At 42.0% G+C, this 22842-nt stretch overlaps 1 long non-coding RNA gene across 1 annotated transcript in view; it reads left to right on the top strand.

The window, feature by feature from the left end:
• Positions 1–22842, top strand: part of LOC114606531 (uncharacterized) — a 453090-nt gene that overhangs the window by 365191 nt on the left and 65057 nt on the right. The window contains exon 7 of the long non-coding RNA XR_013394655.1: positions 18481–18666. This is a non-coding gene — a long non-coding RNA (uncharacterized LOC114606531). The remainder of the gene's footprint in view (positions 1–18480; positions 18667–22842) is intronic.

Below are 22842 nucleotides of genomic sequence, written 5' to 3'. Positions count from 1 at the left end.
TGCTGCTAAAGGTGCACCATGGCATTTCTTTAAGTACAGTTAGAAGCAGAATATAACCCCCCCCCCCCCTTTATAAAAGAGATGCCACAGAATCAATCAACTCTAAATCAGCCACCAGTAATTGACTAGCCAGTGTACTGGTTAGAGAGTTGGAGTTAGCATGGGAATAACTGGGTTTCAGTTCTTTGTGGGCTACAAAATCTTCTCTCAGCCGGCATACCTCAAAGGTTGTTGTGAGAATGGAAACCATATAGGCCACACTAATGGAAATAGCTTCGTTGGGATCATAGTATCAGGGAAGGGTTGAACTCTTGAACTCTTCCTCCCAATCATGGCAGAAAGTGAGATAGAGAGAGGCGGAAGCTGGTATGGGAGGGTGTGTGATATATGGCTTCCATGCAGGAAGTAGAAGGTTCAAAAGATCCAGTTGCAAAAGATCAGATAGCAGACTATGGTGAAGACTTCTGCATGAGAGCATGAAAGGTTACAGCTAGTTAAGCTAGACAATACTGGGCTAGATGTGAAGAAGGAGGAGGAGGAGGAGGAGGAGGAGGAGGAGGAGGAGGAGGAGGTTGTGTTGTGTTGTCTTTCTTTCAACCATCAGAATATTGGAAACTGTCTTATACCAGGTCAGACCAATAATCCATCTGTTGTTATTATTGATGGACCAATAGTCTGGCCTGGTATAAAACAATTTCCTACGTTCTTGAGGTTGAAAGAGGGACAAATCAACCTTTGATCCCTTTAGGTCCATTTTTACATACAATGCCAAAACTAGCATCAAAATAATCATTTATCCAGAATTAGGAATGGACAGATCAGCCTGTTTCCAGGCTGCATCAGTTTGGCATGTGTTCATACATTCACTCATATTAATCTACAATTTCTTTTGGGGGGGGATCTGTATGAAAATTCATATTTAAACGGTACTATTTCCTCATAAAATTCACATTTCTAAGCATAATTTATCTTAAAAGAATGAATTTCTAAACTTATTCTAAAACGTGTGTTTATATCTATTGTGGAAATTTGGGGGGGGGGGTTTACATTGAAACATTCAGGGAAAAAATGTGAAATACAATACAGATAACTACATATTTCTTCAGTGCATGCTTATGTGGGCAGTGTGTATCAGAATTCAGAAAGAACTAATTCCTCAAGCATCCCTATTCTCAACTGGCTGTAGGCTATTTATGGCATGTTGCCAGAGAGGGATTATATTGTTTGCAGCATTGTTCTAGCAGCACACACACACACACACACACACACACACACACATACACCCCTACTTGGTGATATGGTATCAGTTGAAAGTCCTCAACGAAACAATCTTTCAAGTGGAAAAGATTAAAAGAATCCAGTCTTCAGAAATTTCATGTTTTGTAATTTTTGACACCAACATTTACTTACAATATCGCTCCTTTAGAGTGTAAGTTTCTTCAAAGAAACCCAAACAATAACTCCTGCCGCGAAGCATTTATAGTAGGATATCCATCAGAAATCAGTTGACAAACTTATAATGTGTGCTCTGCAGATAAAAATGAAGCAAAGGCACTGCCTCGTATTTTCCCAGCATTAGCCTATCCAGTACCTGAAGATATATTTTCCTGAGCATGTTATTCTTTAAACCAATGATCCACTATTTTATACCTTGGGAACAGGTGGCTTAAAGCAAACGGTATTGACTACAACGGAAAAAGAGTGTGAATGTGTTATGAGGGAAGGGATGGGATGTTTAGGGACGGCTCTCACTGTTAAACAGCAACATAAGGGAACCAATATGTTTTCCTAGTTATTTCTAGTTCTGAATCTATTTATTGTATGCCATGCTTCTAGAACTAAACCCAGCAGTTCACTGGATTTCCTTCTTTCTCTTTCCTTACCTTGATTTATTTGTAGAATTTGTACCTCACTTTTCTTGCCAGCAAACCGAAGCAGCTGAAAAGAAACAAGTTAAGCAAAGTTAGAAGTAGCAAAGTGGTGAAACCTTTAGAACAAAAAGAACCCCAGAAAACAGTGGCAGTGGGAAAGCCAACAGTACAAAAGCGGGTGAAAATTAATAGGCTGTATATAGCTAAGTAGGGACGCGGGTGGCGCTGTGGGTAAAAGCCTCAGCGCCTAGGGCTTGCCGATCGAAAGGTCGGCGGTTCGAATCCCCGCAGCGGGGTGCGCTCCCGTTGCTCGGTCCCAGCGCCTGCCAACCTAGCAGTTCGAAAGCACCTCCGAGTGCAAGTAGATAAATAGGGACCGCTTACTAGCGGGAAGGTAAACGGCGTTTCCGTGTGCGGCTCTGGCTCGCCAGAGCAGTGATGTCACGCTGGCCATGTGACCCGGAAGTGTCTCCAGACAGCGCTGGCCCCCGGCCTATAGAGTGAGATGGGCGCACAACCCTAGAGTCTGTCAAGACTGGCCCGTACGGGCAGGGGTACCTTTACCTTTACTATAGCTAAGTCATTGGGCAAATGGAATGACTTTCCTTTTACAGTCATACCTTGGGTTGAGAACACTGCAGGTTGACCGTTTTCGGGTTATGGGTCGCGCCAAACCCGGAAGTACCGGAACGGGTTACTTTTGGGACTCCTAGACTTGAGCTCTAGCACGTCTCCTTTGAGAAACCTTCCCTGCAAATCTCCCTTCAGCAACCCCTGTTAATCATGTTGAATATCTTACCTGTTTATGAATAAATGCCCATCAACAACACGTCCAAGGCCATCTAAATTGATTTCACACTTCATCTCTATCTTCAGAAGCAGAAGTGCACTAATTACTGGAAAATGCAGACTGACAGAAGTGGTCAGCACAATGATGAGCAAATGTTCTACAAAGTGACACTTAGATTAGGGGCAAAACATCATGATTCAGAGTGGAATAAACAACAGGGCTAGATTCAAGTTCAGAAAGATGCATACATGGTAATAATTGAAAGCAAGAAGGCAGCTGGAAACCAATACACTCTTACAAACAAAAAGATTGTAGCACGCTTCCAGATTTAGCACAATGGTCTGTGCACTGCTCGATTGAAGCCATCATGACAAAGACAGGGGACAACCCTACACTCACCTTCAGTGAAGAAGCATTCCAATGCTTTCGGTATATACATGTATGCTGGGGGCTGCCTCTCAGCTCTCTCTGCTTGCTAATCCCTGCTCCCCGTCTCAGTTTCCCTGCTCCAATATCTCTCTCCATGACCAAGTCTCCTCACTCACTCACACGTCTCAGTTGACCACAATGTGCTCCTTCTTCCTCAGCTTCCCAGTCTGCAAAATGGTCCACAATATTTCCCTCACTCCTGGAAACCACCTTCTCTCCAATGCACAGCTTCTCACCCAAATGACAACTATGTATCTCCTCCTTGCTCTTTTTCAAGGGAGAAAGAGAGGGAGTAGCCATGGCAGACCTACATTTTGGGTGCCCTGAAGCTCAAACTGTTATGGGGGCCCCTTTGCAACGAGGTCTGGGCAACCACTGTTACCTTCTTCAATTAGGTTGTTTACAACAACCTTTACAACATCTGTGTTATTGACTCTCAAACTTAGGGATTGTTGAAGTACAACAATAACAAAATGATCATTTTGAGTTGTGCAACTCCATTTGGGTCTACCAGACCTAATTTTTTAAAGCAATGTGAACTAAAGTTGCTTCTGGGGCCCCTCCGGGATTGGGGCCCCTGAAGCTTAAGCTTCATTGGTTTCATAGTAGATCTGCCCCTGGGGAGGAGAGCCCCTCTGGCAGATCATGAAGGTACCTCCCCCTCCCATTCTCTTTCTCCTGAGGTGACTCTGCAAGGCCAGCTTCCAAGACTTGTCTCAATTTGTGTGCCTCTTGCACCTGCTACCAGCACTAGCACAAATTTTATATAGAAGTGTGCAGGTCATAGAGGAATAGTATTGCAGGCTTACTGTTCTCCAAAGTTGTTAAAGTTAGATATATTATTGTTGTGTGTGTGATACACACACATGAGTGCTTTTTTCTGGGGGGACACAGGGGTGTGCACACCCCTAAACATTTTGTGAATCTTTGTACTTTTGTCCATATACTGTATTTATTTTTCCAGATTTGAACAATAAAATTGTGATTTTCTTGAATCAAAATGAAAGTACCCCTAAACATTTTTAAGGGGGGGGAGAGTGTGTGTGTGTGTGTGTGTGTGTGTGTGTGTGTGTGTACCATAACAGCAATATGAAGAGCAATAGTGACCTGGGGTCTTTGACTAAATAAATAATTCTATTTTCTTCTTTATCCGTGAAATTCCTTGAATTTCATTCATCTTTCATTCATCTTCACCAGCATCTATGTGTTTTCCATTCCTTTGCTATGGTAACAATGCAGGACTTCAGGCATGGCACAAACCCCTTGCCTGGCACACCACAAACCTTTCTAGCAAGTGGTGGAGGGGGTTCTCCTGGTTCAGCTCTATATATGAAAGTTAGGTCCACACCAGCTAAAATTTTAATTGAGCAAGTCAGATTCATTATGACAAAAAAAATGACACAATCAAATAAAAAAGCAGGGTCAAAATTAAGTGTGAAACATAAAAAGTTAAACCCTCCCCTCTCCAAGTTCACCAGCAACTGTCTTCCTGTACTTATTCAGTCCCATTGATCTATCCAAATGCATCTTTCGATGGGGTGGATTCCCGCTCTTGTTCCCTTCCAGAGCCACTTGCTGTCATGATATAGCACTAGAAGCAGAATGGGCTGTTTGCTATAAAATGTGAGTGCACTGACACACACTGTTTGGCTTTGGAAGTGAGATGAAATGGTTAACACTGAAAAGTCCTTTACAAAATTATGCTCTGTGAAGGAGAGAAAGAAGAGGATGACTTTATTGGGGCTCGAACAAAATATATGAGAAACGTGGTGCTCGTAGCTTGGACTTGAGCCTTGAACTTTTAATTTTTCCTTAGTGGACAAAGTACAGGAGATTAAAGCAATACCTTTTATTGGACCAACAAAGAGCTGCCAGACTTTGAGACCTGAAAGGTTGCATCTTCAGGGTTCACTTTATTGATCTTCCCTACTGTTCCTTGTGGATCAGATTGGCTGCAAATAAGTCTGTGTGCCATTGATGTTACCTTTCTTCCTTTGAGAGATAAGATTTAGTGTTTTTATTTGTGATCCTTGATGAAGAGAGTTCAGGAGCAGAATCCGTAGTGAGTTCAAGAATGCCTTTTTCTTCGAGTCTTTCGGAATATATAAGGATCTTCTAATTAAGATCATGGCGAAAATGTTCAAATCTTACTTTTCTATAAAATTATAAAATGTATTTCAGCTGCTGGAATGACCCCTATTTTTCTCAAGAGCAGTTAATGTGCACCTGAATCCCTGTCCCCATTTTGTCTTTTAGGAATGTTGTATTAAAATGTTGATCTACCCGGTGTCAACTCTCTCCAAGGTCTCTAGATATTAAATCTGAGAAGCAGGAAACTATTTGTATATACATGAACATAAAGGCACCAAATAGAGAAGGGCTGGGGAGCCGGTGTCTCCCTGATTCTATTAGACTCCATCTCTGCTCATTCCCTGACTGTTGGCCATGCTGGCTGGGGCTGCTGGGAGTTGAAGTCCAATATTTGGAGGGCCACAAGTTCACTATTCCTGATGTAGAGCATTGCTCACCATATCATACATGGAATCTGGTGATGTTTACTTTTGAATAATTGGCAGTAGATGCATTGTTAGGGGATGGCCAGTTGGGTCTGATCCCCAGGTCATCTGTGGTGGACCCCTGATCTTCCTCACTTCTTCTTTTTTTAGTAAACTTTTATTTTCCTTTTCTTATAGGGAAGCTGGACACACTGCAAAGCAGAGTGCTGGTGAAATGCCACCTACTCACTATCTTAATGTCCCAGAGACACCTGTGAATTAGAACATGCACACTTGTGTTGTTGGCCTAGGCTCTCAATGCAGTAGCAGATGGTGGGGCCCACAGATACAGCCAATCACACACCCCTTCATAGAGCTCCTTCTCATTGTGGATGTTGATGTTTGAACAACAGGAGATCCATAATAATAGATCCCTCACATCATGTCTAGGTGCACCCTTAAGCCAGCAAAGGATCTGGGCCTGTTACTTATCTTCTGCCATTACAATGATAGCTGCCATTGCAACTGCTTTGCTCTTATCTATGAAAGAGGTGGGTGAGCCAACCATGACTGCAGAAAGTCTCATGTAAGAAAAGATGGCCATTCTGATTTCTTTTTTATTGCTAAATATTCCTTGAAGTGTTTCCTCCGATGCAACCATTTATGAACAGATTTATTCCTTTTCTGGTCCACTATGACCAGTGTTTTGTAGCATGTTGAGCTTTGTGAAGCTTTGACAGTGGGAGAGGCAAATTCCCCCCTTTTCCCATTGAAGACAAGGCAACCTATGTGCTGGTTATAGAGGGATGGGGAGAATACAGTCACCCTGACCCTTAAATATATATATATTGTTATTTTTTGCTTTTGAAAATGACGTTTCACTTTCATACCTCATGTACCACCTGTTCTTACCAAAATGTTCTGTGCAGTAAATGTTTCCACTTCAAAGGTACTTTACAGAAATTCAAGTATTCTATAATGCCTGGTAGTGCTCCTCTAGGCAGCAGGTAGAAGTCATTATTACATTCAGAAACATTACCATAATTTGACTTCCATACAGACCCCAAAATTAATGGACAAAATTGCTCACATATGCCAGGCAAGTGGGCCCTGAGTGTGGTGTCGAAATGTTCATAAAAGCTATTGCAGTCACAGCCTGAATAGTTGTTGATAAGAAATGCATATGATAAAAAGTAATTTCCTCTTTTGAAGGGTGAAAATACCCTTGGAGGAAAAGGCTATTGATGGCTACTATTGCCACCTCCAGGTTCAGAAGTAGTATGAAACAATGGGAAAGGGCTGTCTTGCTGTTAGTGGGATTTCCATAGGCATCCCATCCTTAAGGCACTGATCCCTACACACTCTACTCATGTATACCCTTTACCCATGAGCAGCAGACCCGTATAGAGCTATGATGTATCATTTGGAAAGGGAATAAATAAACCTAAGTTTGTCATATCCATAATCTCAATCGCTCTACTCTAAGTTGGAGTAGCATTGGCTGAAGGTAAAGGACCCCTGACAGTTAAGTCCAGTCACGGACGACTCTGGGGTTGCAGCGCTCATCTCGCTTTACTGGCCGAGGGAGCCGACGTTTGTCCACAGTTTTTCTGGGTCATGTGGCCAGTGTGACTAAGTTGCTTCTGGTGAAACCAGAGCAGCACACAGAAATGCCGTTTACCTTCCCGCCAGAGTGGTACCTATTTATCTACTTGCACTTTCGAACTGCTAGGTTGGCAGAAGCTGGGACCAAACAATGGGAGCTCAGCCCCGCCCCCTATATGGGAATGTTGATGCAGGGGACATTTCTAAGATGAATGTAGCAACCCTTGAGGTTTGAGAGCTTTCATTCATTGATTTCAGGAGTGGCTTGTCCCGCTGGCCTCATGGCAACAGATTTGCTGCAGGTTATAAGGAGAGGGAAAAGGAAAGCCACGTCGGAGCTGTGCGAAAACATTGGCAGAGCCAATCTGATGCTCCCACCAATGGGCCTGCACAGACCTGAGCTTGCCACTGCCCAGGAAATGGCAGCATCAACACTGCCAGGGGGTTATTGTTGTGGTGTCACTCCACTGGTGAGCTATTTCTGATTTATTTTAATTTTACTTTTGTATCTGACCTTTCCTACAAGGAATTCAAAGTGGCTATAAGGAGGAGGCTGTAGCTGGCGCATGACTCTGCCTCTGTCACATCGTGCAATGCAGCACTTCTTCTGGCCCTGCCATGTTTTCTTCCAGTTAGACCAGTTATAAAACTGGTCTAACTGGAAGAAAACATAGCAGGGCCAGAGACCCTTCCTTACAGACCCAGTCATGCAGGGGGGGGGGGGGCAAATCAGGAGGAGATATTTGTATGCTCACACAGTAAACCATTAAGTATTAACCATTAACTATGGTTTATTGTGACATGTGAATGTTTCCATGCTTGTGGACAAAGGGTCATGTAGCTGCTGCTTGGTGACATGTTTGTTAGCAGAAACTATCCCTTTCAACATTTACCTGTATGCACTATGGCTATAGACAAAGTAGAAAAATGCAGATTATGACAGGTCAAAAGCTATGAAAATACCTCTTGAAATGTGGGAAACCCATAATTGTGTGTGTGTGTGTGTGTGTGTGTGTGTGTGTGCGTGCACGCATGCAGATCTTTGTATATATCTATCAACTTATAACTGAAATATACAGCAAAACATGGAAGTAATGTAGTGATTTGGGAATTAGTTATTATTTACTCAGAATAATGAATATACAGTTTCGTACTGCTTTATGTTAATGAAACATGAATTAAAACTGCATTATGCTGAAATTGCTGCAGCACATCTACATTAATATCAAATGAATTCATTATGACCAGCATAGTTACAATGAATACTAAATGAATTAATAATAATGAACCATGTTAAGTGATATCTAATTGTTTTATTTCATTTTTATGTATATTTTGTCCAGATTTAACTGTTAGGTTAATAGGGAATGGCATTCATTAAGTCATTTCCCTGCCAAGCTTTGGCAAAGGGCACTTAGTTTCACACCACATCCTATGCACACTGAGCATCATTCATCTCTGCTCACCTCCCCCCACATACACTTTCAGTCAGGGAAAGGATTCTGCTCCAAGACTGGCGGGAAAATAGAACAGTACTAAGGACCAAAAAGCCAAATAATGTTTATACTATTGTGATTTTAATTGTTTCATCTATGACATTTTTATCTTGCTCTTACTAAGGGACTCACAGCTGGCGGAATTTCCCCTATTGTAAAGAATATAAAACCATTCCTCACATAAAGCATTGGCAACGTCCCCTCACTGGTCTCTTTGCTGATATGCACAGAAGCAACTTTGAAGCTTCTGTTCCCTCTTCTCTCTCTCTCTCTCTCTCTCTCTCTCTCTCTCTCTCTCTCACACACACACACACACACACACACACTTGTTTTGGCTTCTCCACTTGCCCCCACTTAAAGGGATTCCACCCTCACTACCTTCTCCCTGTTCTGGGGGTTTTCAGTCTGGGTTGGCTTCCTGTGGAACACCCTGTTTGGCAGGAAGGTGTATCGTGTAGGCTCTCCAGAATGGGGGCGATTCAGCTCGCATGCACAGTGGCTGCCTGGAATAAGTTTACCCCACATAGAATGCATGTTGAGCAATGTTACACCGAGCAGATGCTGGAAATGCAAGAAGTATCGATTCCATTCTAGGAAGCCCACATTGCGTGCCTTCCTACACACCCCAAAGTCCAGTCCAGTGGGAGGGCAGGGGGTAGGGGGTGGTGCAGCCGGCTTTGGTCTGAAATGGTGGACTCCTGAGAATTTCTTGGCCAGAGTCTGACTTGGCTAACGGCCCTGCCCCTGATAGTCGAGCTTCTAAAAACCATTATGTGAACCCCACAATTAGAGTTCACAATGAATAAAGTGAGCAAGCATTCTCTCTACCACCCAGCAAAATATTAATTGCATGACATGTATCTGAGTTCATTATACACAACCATATTTTCACATGTACATTATTTCCCATGGTAAGAGAAGCTTTCCCACCCTGGTAGATGTATTCCTTTTACGACCTCATATTGCAATACCGGGTTACAGATCCCAAGCTGGCAACTGTGGGCTGGAATTTCCCAGTTCTGCATTTCAGTGTCTCCATTTTTTATTTCCTTACTTTAGGGTTGTTTACATTTCCCTTCTCTTAACTGACTTAACTTCTCACTTAACTAACCAAGTTTCTAGCAATTAAATTTTTCTCTGTTTTTATTGTCTGATAATTACACAAGCGCACACTGTAAATGCATATTTCCAGCTGATATAAGTATGCTACTAAACAAAATGTATTATCCTCTTTTGAAGCACTGCTGTGGAAACATTTCTTTGGGGTCTCTGTCTCACCTATTCCCCATCCAGTTCATAATAACAGAAGTTGGGAGCTAGACGCCCACTTCTTCCTCTTTAATAGTCCCCCTCTTTCCTTTTAAAAAAAGCATTGATAAGAAACACATTATTTCACCCTTTCCCCTTTATCCCTCCCCTCCCCTCCCCTTTTTCTTTCCTATTTTTGTTTTGTACAACCTTCTTTCCCATCCTTCCCCTCTTTTAATTATTCCCTTATATTACTTTCTATATATCACAGGACCTTCAGAGAAATGGTGTAACGTAGAATGTTCCTACAAAAAACCAGCCAGCCAGCGAGCCACCCATGCTCTCTCCTGGGAGATTCCATTCCATTCCCTACCCAACTTGGCTTTTGTCCCATTCCCCCTTTTCTGCCCTGAAGTTAGTCAGCAGTCCATGACCACTGAGAATACTCAGTCCCCATCATTTTGATCCCCCTTTGCCCCCTGGCAAAGTATTTTTTCAATCTGTGAACTTTGGGGGTTACATGAGTATGCCGAGATCTCTCACTTGTTTCTCAGTAGGCCCATTTTGGCTAAATAGCCATCATAACCCAGTACCTAAGTTTGATTCTGGAAAGTATACAGAATGATGATACAGTTTATGTAATATTTATATATTATACCTTCCTGAGTACATGGTGCATAACATTCTGTTTGTTACGATGTAATGTCCAACTATGACATTAAGAATATTAAGAACTGCTACCACACTCTCCAACACTTTGAAGGCAAAACCTGGGGCACCATCTTCCCAGATGCCATTTTCCCTTTTTTATCACAAGAGCACGGTAGCCATTTTGGTTGTCGTGATCTTGCATGATTTCGTGCTCAGGTCCCCCAGCCCAAAAAGTGCTATTTCAGGCATGGTGCCCCAAAATGAGCAATTTGGGGTGCCACACAATATTATGGCCCCGAGAAAAGTACGTGGGGGAGGAATTGCGCCAGGAAATCGCACATGATCAAGGCAACCAAAATGGCCATAATTTTCTCGCGATAAAAAATGGGATGTCCCAGTTTTTTCAGGACACTTGAAGGGAGTAGCCATGATGACTGTGTTCTACATCTACTGTTGGAGACCAGTATACCAGCTGTTGGGAATCACAAATGGGTTGGCCTTTGTAAGAACAGAATGCTGGAATAGAGGGTTCGTTGGCCTCATCTGGCAGGGTTTCCCCTATGTTTTTGACTATAAATTTAGCACAATTCATATTTTCAGCAATTCTGAAACAACCCTGCCCTTTTTTTTGCAGTTCCACAATTTATTCATTACGTGTATATCCCTGTTGCTCAGGGTGGTCCTTCCCTCCCATCTGATCCTCACAACAACCCTGTGAGGCAGGTTGTGATGAGAGGCGGTGATTGGCTCAAGGTCCCCTAGTGAGCTTCATTGTCGAATAGGAATTTTAACCTGGAGATCCTCTGGATTAAAACAGAAACCCTAAGCCAACACAGAAACTTGGCAAAAGCCCAAGTCTCCCACAAAGGGACAATAGCATCTACTAAAATAACAGTTTTCTGCTTGCTCCTTTAGTGAAAGTTGCTAACTATATGGAAAGAGGCTTGGGCATACAAAAGGTGTATTTCTTGCTCCAGCTTACCTAATTATACTTGCCAACAGATCTCTGAATATATTTCAGAAGTAAGTAGTCATTTCAATTATTGTGCTTTGTAGCACATTTAAAGGCAAAATATTAGATCTGCACTATATGAACACCTAATAATTTAAAGGAAGCAGCTTGCCAGGAAGAAACTAGTAAGGCATTAGGAATCACAAAAGCACATAAAAGCAAACTAATAAATGGAGATTATGGTGGCTGAACGCCAAATACTTCCTCTACATCTCCCACTTCTCATGTACTTAAAAGTGAGCGCTTGTAGTTAGGCTTTTGTATAACCTGGGCCTGGCTTAGTAGTCAAATTGTTTAACCCTCCATGTTCCTGTTCTTTTGAGCCTGGATTTAGGGGCTTGATTGAGATGAAAAGAAATTTTAGCTGTAGTCAAATTAGATCCATGTCGTTCCTCCACTGTAAAGCCCTGGAATCTTGGCTCTGCTTTTTGTGACCCTTTACCCTTCAATTTTGCAAATGTTTTTAAATCACCTCACATGGCGCAGCATATTGTGTTTCCATAAAAAGCCACTTATTATGTTAATCTGTTTACTTGGGACCACATTTTATATATTTTCCCAAACATGAGGCTGGCTGCTGTAAGTGAATCATATTAGTAATGTAACTGAGAATAATCTAATCCTAGAAGTAACTTTGAGAAGCTGTGACCTGCATGAAGACGTGGTGTTCTATTTATATTTAATGATCTTTTGTAGACATAGACTCAGTGTAGCACTTTATCTGCCCCCAAATGCAGAGACTTACTTCAGAATCCTATAAATTGCATCATTTGTAATGGGTCTGGTGGCAATGGGGATGACACCCCAATAGTAAACCCAAGATAAAAGATGGGATCCAAATAATCCAATTTGCAAATGGATAGCATTTCTGTGTGTGTGTGACAAGGATGTCAGAGAAACCATACTTTATATATTTTCCCAGATAACCTGATTTTATCCCAAGCCCCTCCAGCTCCTCCTCCTCCTCCTCCTCTCTCTCTCTCTCTCTCTCTCTCTCTCTCTCTCTCTCTCTCTCTCTCTTCCCTCTGTCGTGTCAGGCCAGAAAGAAAATTTGGGAAATGAAGCATCCCTTGTCAAATAAATGCTTCTACCCCATACTGGCAAATAAATGTCAACCAACAAATTACTAGATGAACAGGTACATGGAAGATGATATGGTGTGTCTTTTCTCCAGTTATGAATCATTGTATTTCATCTCTAAATATAGTATTTTGACTCACTAGTATACCTGGGTAGGCTGCAGATCCTGAGCTTTCTAAGTCAGCATTTCTTCAGTCACTTATAGATCCATGGCATCTCCTTTTTCTTCCCTCGATTGCTGTTTGAATGAAGCAGTTTGAGAGCCACAATTCCCCATATTATGAGTGCAAATCATTTTATAATCATAATTGAAATAAAACCCAGAATCTATTTGATGGGCATCCATCAGAGAGACATTAAACAATGACACTGAAAACAGTGGCAGAACTATCTGATTTAGTCCACTGCTTCAGAAACTGTCCTCTTTTTGCTTTTGGCTTTCACACACTTGTGACAATTTCCACCATCCCTGTGGGTCCAAAACAAGTCTCTGTATCCAACTACCATCAGGCACTGGGGCTGAGGGCAGCAACTACAGCATTAGAGACAACTAATGGCAAGACAGCATCGGGGAGGGGGGCGGTACTAGCTCCAGCATTAGATTCCAGTAGGTCTTACATGTTATCCTCCTAGTTAGGATATTATAGAAATATTGCATTGTGTACTCAAGCTACAATGTGTACCACAAGTGACATAAAAAGTAAAGGTAAAGGGACCCCTGATCATTTAGTCCAGTCGTGACCGACTCTGGGCTTGCGGCGCTCATCTCACTTTATTGGCCGAGGGAGCCGGCGTACAGCTTCTGGGTCATGTGGCCAGCATGACTAAGCTGCTTCTGGCAAACCAGAGAGGTGCACGGAAACGCCGTTTACCTTTCCGCCAGAGTGGTACCTATTTATCTACTTGCACTTTGACATGCTTTCAAACTGCTAGATAGGCAGGAGCAGGGACTGAGCAACGGGAGCTCACCCCGTCGCAGGGATTCGAACCGCCGACCTTCTGAGCGGCAAGGCCTAGGCTCTGTGGTCTAACCCACAGTCCCAACCACGTCCCTACAAGTGATATAGGTTCTGCAAAAAAAAATTTTTAATCAAACAAATGAGCCTAGACAATTTTTATCCCAAAATAAGTCAGTTTTTATGCTTCCCGCTGTGCAATATAAATAACTGCAATATGCCCCTACCAACCTCAGTCTTGATTCCCCCAAGACCGCCTGCTGTCTTATTTCTTCTTCTTTGGAGATCACTCGTAGCCGAGTAAGATTGTCTTCCATAAACATGGTTTTAACAGTGAGTCCGTAAGTGACTGTGGAGGCCAATTCTGGATCCACATGTCCTTCCACAGTGGGGACATAGGTTTCTGGTTTGCCAAACATGCCTTCCTCTTAGCGCATTTCTCCCTATTGTCCTGAGTTTGAGCGTCTTCAGAGTCCATGACACCTTTGGTAAAGGCTGTTCTCCAATTGGAGCATTTGCAGGCCAGTGTTTCCCAGTTGTCGTTGTTTATACAGTGGTACCTCTGGTTACAGACGCTTCAGGTTACAGATGCTTCAGGTTACAGACTCCACTAACCCAGAAGTAGTCCCTCAGGTTAAGAACTTTGCTTCAGGATGAGAACAGAAATCGTGCTCCGGTGGCGCGGCAGCAGCAGGAAGCCCCATTAGCTAAAGTGGTGCTTCAGGTTAAGAACAGTTTCAGGTTAAGAACGGACCTCCAGAACAAATTAAGTTCTTAACCTGAGCTACCACTGTACTACATTTTTTTTTTTAGATTTGCCTTGAGAGAGTCTTTAAACCTCTTTTGTTGACCACCAGCATTACACTTTCCATTTTTAAGTTTGGAATAGAGTAGTTGCTTTGGAAGACCAGTCCAGAGGGGTGGGCCTGTGTGAGCTATGGGGACCAGTAGGTCTCACTTAGTGTAAGGCAGCTGTCTATGTCCTTCCTATTCCTCCATTAACTTTAATAGGGAAGTAGGAGGTTACCTTACACTGAGTCGGAATCTTGGTACACCTAGCTCAGCATCATCCACACTGATTGGCAGCAGTCCTCCAGGATTTCATATGGGGCAGATGCTAAGGATTGAACCAGAGACCTTCTGCATGCATAGGAGGTGCTCTACTACTAAGCTAAAGCCCTTCCTGTGCCACCATTTATCTCTTCCTTATTCCTCTTGCCTCTCTACCATTTGTATTTGTGATTAATATCTGTGCGTTTCCCCCCTTTTGCTTTCATTCATGACATCAAGGCTAAAATTAAGATTTATCCTTCAGGAGGAAGATCTGTCTTCCTGAATCATCTGTGAAGAGTTTAGCTTCCTTCCTCCCCCCCCTCCCACCCTCCCATCTTTAACAAAATAAGATGTCAATTACATAACTTCATAGCCCCAAGTCAAGCCGAGGATAGCGGGTAGGGTGGGAGAGAATCCAAGTTACTCTGACCCAACTGTGATGGCAGCAGCACATTTAGACATGCTTCTCCGCAGGATCCCTCCGTTTCCACCCAAGGAGCTGCCAATCCTGACTTTTGAGAAACAGATGAATTAGCTGATATATTCTAAAAAGGAAATGAAGTCGAAGTCACCCTGGCCAGTTTCCACTTCAGCCACATAAGCCGTGATTAAAACTGCTTTTCTCAGTCTGTTACACTTTGTATTCATTCTGCCGCCTCAGTTGTGGGGAGGGCTGTTGGAAGTGGCACAAGTAGTAAAAGGATGAGAGAAGGCAAGCCATTAAATGACAGAGGAATTTCCCTTTCCTCTGCAAACTGTGATAATAATTAAAAACAAAAAATATATATATACTGAACTGTGCCCTCAACCAAATGCAAACTGAAAATTTACATGAAAATAGACTAAAGGGAATATGAGACAGAGATGGCTTCATCAAAGTAGATCTTTCCCTGCAGCTTCTGAATTTAAACTAACTCCACTCCTGTTTCTTATTTCTCAAAGTTTAATGAATACTAATAAATAGCGCTGCTGATTATTACTCAATTGCTATGTAGGTGTAGATAATACTATGATTTTCTATTTATGATTAATCATTTATATATGCATAAATATACACACCTTCACTACTTATCACAAGGAGTCCTGTCAATTTTCAAGGAGATATATATGAGGATGCCTTTAGAAGGAAACACTGCATTTGAAGTATTCCACACACACCAAAAAAGATTTTGTTGCTTTCATCAACACCTTTCCACCAACAATATTAAATTCAGTGGTCTCAGATCAAAGCTGGTTTCCAAGATTATTTTTCCTTTCTATCTGCATACATCCAAATTTTAACAATGAATCCTTTGCCTACATGCTACATTCATAAAAAAGGCCCTTAGATATATAGATATAGCTAGATAGATTGCTACATTATTTCGGAAATAGAGCAATTATTTTAGAAGCTCTTATTGCCAAGGAACTGCTCCGCTTTATCCATTAATGGGCTGTGGGATAAAGAGCTCTGAGGCAACTTCCCAGGGATTCTGATATGTTTATTTATGTGAGCAATGTGAAGGATCATGCATGGGGAGTGTTACTGTCTGGAATCCGCCTTGCCTGGCACCTACAAAGGCCTGCATCCGAGCAGGAGGCTCACTGCTGACCCCACAGCTGCTGGCCCTCCTCCTCTTCCTCCTTCCTCATCTTCCTACCTGATCACCTCCCTTCTCCACTTGCACTGGCAGTGACAAGGAGGAGGATCAGCAGCCTCCTTCTGCTGCACGTTCCACCAGTAGAAGGATTTCTGCTTGTGCAACAGAACATTCCCTCCCTGCACCCCCAGTGCTGTTCTAGGGGTTCTCCCCAATCCCCTGGAGTAGGTTTGGGAAGGAAACATGGCACAACTGGGAATGGAATTGGGGAGAGAGTCCTGCTGCACAAGCGAAAACACTTATTTTGGTGGGACAGGTTAACCGAACACCACCCAGAATACAGAATACAGTGGTACCTCGGGTTACATACGCTTCAGGTTACAGACTTCGCTAACCCAGAAATAGTACCTCAGGTTAAGAACTTTGCTTCAGGATGAGAACAGAAATCATGCTCCAGTGGTGCTTCAGGTTAAGAACAGTTTCAGGTTAAGAACGGACCTCCGGAACGAATTAAGTACATAACCAGAGGTACCACTGTATATTATATAGAAAGGTGGCAGAATTAACACTGGCATCAGTTATCCAAACTCATTTCATAGAAAGGCTTAGAGTTGCAACGGACCCCAAAGGTGATCTAGTCCAAACCCATGCAATGCAGGACTCTCAACGAAAGCATCCATGACAGATGGCCATCCAACCTCTGCTTAAAAACTTCCAATGAAGGAGAGTCCACAACCTCCTAAGGGAGTCCTTTCCATTGTCAAACAGCTCTTATTGCCATAAATTTCTTCCTGATGTTTAGTCACAATTTCCTTTCATGTAACTTGAATCCATTGGTTCCTGTCCTATCTTCCAGAGCAGGAAGAAACAAGCTTGTTCTATCTTTCATGTGACAGCCCTTTCGATGTTTGAAGATGGTTATCATATCTCCCTTCAGTTTCCTCTTTTCCAGGATAAACATACCCAACTCTTTCAATTGGTCCTCATAAAGCTTGGCTCCTAGACCTTGATCTCCTTGGTCACCCTCCTCTGCACATGTGCCAGCTTGTCCTTCTTAAATTGTGGCACCCAGAACAGGACACAGAACTCCAGGTGTGGTCTGACCAAGGACTATGACTTCCCTTGTCCAGAACACTATGCTTCTTTTGATGCAGCCTAGTACAGCATTAGCTTTGGTTTTGTTTTTTGCTGTTATATTACACTGTTGACTCATGTTGAGCTTTTGGTCTCCTAAGACACCTAGACCATTTTCAATGTATGAACTACTGGCAAACTAGGTGCCCTCACCTTATATTTGTGCATCTGGTTCTTCCTGCCTAAGTTTAGAACCAGACATTTACCCCAACTGAAATTCATTTTGTTAGTTTGGGTCTGGTTCTCCAATCTGTTAAGGTCATAATGAATCCTGATTCTGTATTCTGTGCCATTAGCTACCCCTCCCAGTAGCTGAGCTGGCTGGCCCAAGCCTAGGTGAGCGAAAATGAGCCTTTGACACAGAGTTTGATTTACACCACCTTTTATGCCAGTGTAAGTTCTGCTGACTTGCCAGGTCATGTGACTGAAAGAGGTTTGGAATAGCTGCCACGCCTCTTCCACATCCCCAGAATGCCCTTTTGGGGGACTTTTGTCAGCTTTTTAAGGTCTGCTGTCTTAAATTCTGCTGGCAGAGCCCTGGCTGAGGTGGCGTAAGCTCTGGTTTAGCAGAGTCGAGGGAGTTATCCTGACAGACCTCTGTCTGACAGCCCAAGACCCACCTATTGAAAATTTGTTCATCCTGGCAGATCCCAGGTTTGGATTAGACTGTGAATTTGTGAGCATTTGGGTTTGGGTTTGGGGTTTTTTGGCAAATATATACATATGGCTGATTAATATTCTACAGACTTTTAAATGTATCTGTGGGAAGGGGGGTTATTATTTTGCTGTTTTGTTTTACTTATTTAATCCTTTTTTATATTCTGTGAGACGCCCTGAGATATTATGATGAAGAGCGGTATATGAATCTAATTTTTTTTTTAATGTAAATAATAAATTAATTTATTGCGATTTTAGAGTTATACAACAGTTACTTTAAGTAACAAATTCAACAACAGAATTCCCACTCATTTTTCATCTTGAAATACTTACAGGGTAGTTTGGGGTATATATGTAACTTTGTTACATCCATGCCTTTGTTTTCATTTTTTTCCTTAATTTATTTTCTTCTTTTCTCCACAGGATATCTCATTCCTGGACTGTGTTATCTTAAAACTTCAAAGAAGCAAAGGAGAAAACAAACCAGCAAAGAACGCATAGAGGCCTGGACCTCAATGTTTAGCTGTGGAGACCTGCAGGAGACCTGCAGCTTAGCTGTGGAGTCAGTTGGGCTTCCTTTCAAGCTCAGTTTCTCAATCTTTAAAATAGGTATAGCAATAGCTACAAAGTAGGCCAGCTGCGATGTGGTCAAAGTCTGGATTGTAAAAGAGACCTACGTGTGAGAACAATTTTTAAAATTACTGAGCTGAAAATTCAGTTTTGTGCATGTATATGTGTGCATTTAGACAGATAGCAGCAGTAGTGTGCTTGACTAGTTACCAAAAGCTGCTTCTTTGTTCAGAGCTGATATAACTTCTGCTCCCACCACCCGCCATTAAAGCAGAAAAGCAAGCATGTTGGATTTAAATCCAGCTGCTCATATAACAATTGCCTATGGATCATATTTAATAGACTCATATTTATTATATAAGTACGTGCATATACAAAACAAAACCCAGTGTAATTTTTTAACATAGATCTTTTTAATAAAAAAAAGCAACGGTATAAGGAATACTGCTAAGATAATGTTTCCCTTTTCCACGCACAGCTAGATAAAGCCTATTTTCCCCTCCTTTCTCTCTCTCTCTCTCTCTCTCTTTCTCTCTCTCTCTCTCACACACACACACACACACACACACACACAGACAAAAAAATCTCTCTTTAGTTACTTATTTCTTTTCCCCATGGTCAGGTTGGCTGCATCTCCAAACACTTGTAAGTACTGTATGTTCTGTCATATCCTGAAGTCATGCATTAGCACCTTTTCATTCAGCAAAGGGTGAGAACAGATATCTTTTGGCAGCTGACAGCAGGGAGCAGGCAGAGAGGAGGGGAATGAAGCTGTAGGACTAGGACACTGTGGTGGCCTAGTGGCTAGCATGGCTAATGTACCAGCTGTGAATAACCTCTTTTTTCTTATCCCATCCACCCAACAGATGTCTCTCTGTCATTGTCATGTCCTCAAGCTATCCTGGTAAATGATTTGTGCATTATAAGTGAGTCACCAAGGTGGCAATTGAACCTCTTCACAGCTCAAAATTGTTGATGTGTGCACTGAGAGTGAAGTGTGAGTGAGAGAGAGGGAGGGAGGGAAAGAATGAGAATGAAAGAGGGAAAAATAGGGAGGGAGGGGAGGGGAGGAAAGAAGGAGGAAGAGGGAAATGTCAAGGTTACCTTGTTTTGCCTGGAGAATCAAATGGGAGGGCAAATTAACTCCTGGCTCTGCTTGATCTTTCGGATCTCCTTGACAGAGGCAACCCCTTCCTTCCTTCCTCCCTTCCTTCCTACCCGAGCAGATGTAAATATCACTTTGAAAAATTAAAAAATGAAGAATGCAGCGATCTGTATTGTGTGCCTGCTTTGTACTGTGGAAAGAATGTTAATAAATATACAGAGAGGCTGCAAAGTTTGCCAGTATAAATAATGTAGCATTTCAAAGTGTGTCAGTAAATGTAATTGAATTTTTCAATGTAAAGATATAGTTTGATTATAAATTGGAGTCATGCTTGACATTAGTTGGGCATTAGGAGATATTAATTAGATACTAGTCACTTCTTTTTGGTTTCTTTTTTCGGTTTCTTTTTCTCTGTTAAATGAATAATCAGGAGACAAAAAAAATTGCAAGCATGCAATTTAGAGATTTTTTTTTAAAAAAAGAAAATCTTGAAAGCAAGCTGCTTGGTAATTGTTAGTGGGGGTAAATAAATGTCTTTTTAAAAAAAACCTTGTCAGTGTGCCGTCTCAAACATGCTCTCTCCAATACTAACGCAATACGGAGAAGCTAATCCATTATAATACTTTGTAATGATAATAAGATACGTTGAACAAGTAGCCTAGGGAAAAGATAGTAATAGTCACCTTTAGGCAGAGGAAGAATAGCAAGCAACTGTACATTTTTACAGGAGGCTGATGACAACATTTCCTGTGACTTTGAACTTACTTTGGCCATCTCTGTTCTGGCAACAATTCTGCATATCAATCAGACTGTGATATTTCTTGCCTGACATTTGCAACGTAATGTCTAAAAATTTACTTATGTGATCTTTGCCTGCTGGCACCCTGTTCATATGTAAATATATTAGTCGGGTGTTTGCCTTATGCTGGCAATGCTGCCTATAGCTCTTGTGTGGGGCTATCATGACCTCCATATATCTAGCAAATGCTGGCTATATTTCCTCCTTGTTGCTGATCATCCAGCAGCACTTCATCTTGTTAATCAGGCTGTTTTGTTGCCTCAGCTAAGCACAGCACTTGCTTTCCTTCCTTCCTGTATGATTTACTTGGGTGGTATCTTATTAATCCTTCTATGTTTATCCATAGTGCACAAGTCTAGTTCCCAGTCTTTTACTCCACAAGTTTTCACCATGCTTATTTTTTTTATCCCAAAGTCAAACAGGATTTTCTCCCCTTCACTTTTTCTTATGCCTTTTTTGACCTTGTATTGGGTCACTTATAATCCAAAGCACCCCTTCCCTGCTTCCCTCTCATGAAACCAGTATGACAGATTAGATACAGGTTGCAAAATCCCTTTTAGGGCATTCAAGCAAGGGTTTGCTCTCGAGTACTTTGTGGCTTTTCACCTCACAGCACCTCCTTCCAATGTGTCAAAAGCAGCTGGCGAAACGCCCTCTGTGTTTCACCAGTGGTTTTTCAAGGAGCTTGGAAGGGCCGCCCCAGAAAGAGGGAGTTTAGAAATCCTGCTGCATCGTGCCTGGGAGGAAGGGCTTAGAGATTCTGAATACTGAATAGCATATAAATGCCTGAAGTAAATACCTAAGCTTGTGTTGAAATTGCTGACACATCTTGCATTAGCTGTTGTTTCCAAACTTGTCTTCAAAGGCAGCCCTATGTACAATGCATTGCCGTAGTCTAACCTGGTGGTAAAGTCTGTTGCGTGAAAGGGTTCCTGGTTCACTTAGAGGTCCTACCTTACTCCTGAGCAGCATTGTAGCTGTGAATGGGACTCTGTCATGCTTCTCTGTAGTCAGGATCTTCGATTAGGATTGTCAGTTAGCAATGCTAGTTCAAGATACATGAAGAAAAGCAAGAAAGTTTTTGTTTTGATAGGTTAGTTAGTTCACCAAGCACTGCTCCTAATTTAAAATAGGGCAATTCTGACTGACAGATTGTTTTACCCTTTAGTCACAAATGGGTGGCTCTATAATTGCAAACCATGCTGAGGATTTTGCTGCTTATTTACACTGACTTAACAAATGTAACAAGGGTAGGGAATCTTTTCTGGTTAGCAGGCCCCAGATCCTTATCTCCCCACCCCTGGTGGACCAAATGTGAGAGAAGAAGGGTGGCACCCATCTGGCAATCACCTGACATCACTATGACCTCAGGTGATACTACGCTTTGAAGGCCAGATTCTTGGGACTTCAAAGCACAGCCTGGGAAATAAATGAAAGCTCATTTGATTCTCACAACCCTGTGAGGCAGCTTAGTCTGAGAGACTGTGACTGGCCCAAGGTCATCCAGCAAGCTTCTTAATGGCTCAGTGGGTATTTGAACCCTGGTCTCCCACATCCTGGTCCATTGATGTAGACCTTTTTCAATGCAATAACATTCTTTCATTAGTACTTTGAACATTTAATTGGAAAAGCATTGGCCTTAAGCATGCATAACTCTGCTTAGGATCAGACTGCATGCAATCATTCATTCTCCTCTAGGACCCTAGGCATCTTCTCATCTCCTTTAGTGGTCTTCTCTTCCGCCTCTCACATATACACTCAAAGGTGCCCACGAACACCAGAACTAGATGAAATGACATCGAGTGCATATGCAAAATTGTATTTTGCCTCTTCAGCAGGGCCTGACATAAGCATCTTAGAGCAATCACTTTAAATCATGTCTCAATCAAGAACATCCAGATCTTCCAATACAGATTATGTTGGTTTTAGGGGGAAAGAAGGCTTTTTTTGCCCAAATTCTGTGCTGATGCTATGTAATTGTAGTAAGGCAAAAATCCAATCGTTATCAAATGAATGAACAAATAAAACATACTAAAATACAAATTCTGACTGGTTGATGCTACAGCATAGATATATCATCCAGTGTCATGGCTATGAGGAAAGCTCTAATGGAACTTAGGCAAGCACTCAAGGAAGTCAAGATCAGCTTAAAGGTTTCCCAAAAGGTTTTTTTAAAACAAAAAACTGTGACCATGATTTGCCAGGTTCAGAAACCATACGAAAGATTTTGGGTTTTTTATTTCATTGGTTAGTTACTAAAAGATGAATTAGCAATTCTATTTACATATTCATTTGATATGAACCCCTCTGT

This window comes from Podarcis muralis, chromosome 11 (assembly GCF_964188315.1).
Source record: "Podarcis muralis chromosome 11, rPodMur119.hap1.1, whole genome shotgun sequence".
Taxonomy (NCBI): domain Eukaryota; kingdom Metazoa; phylum Chordata; class Lepidosauria; order Squamata; family Lacertidae; genus Podarcis; species Podarcis muralis.
Note: the sequence above shows the minus strand (reverse complement) of the source record. Positions and strands in the feature narration are given on the sequence as shown.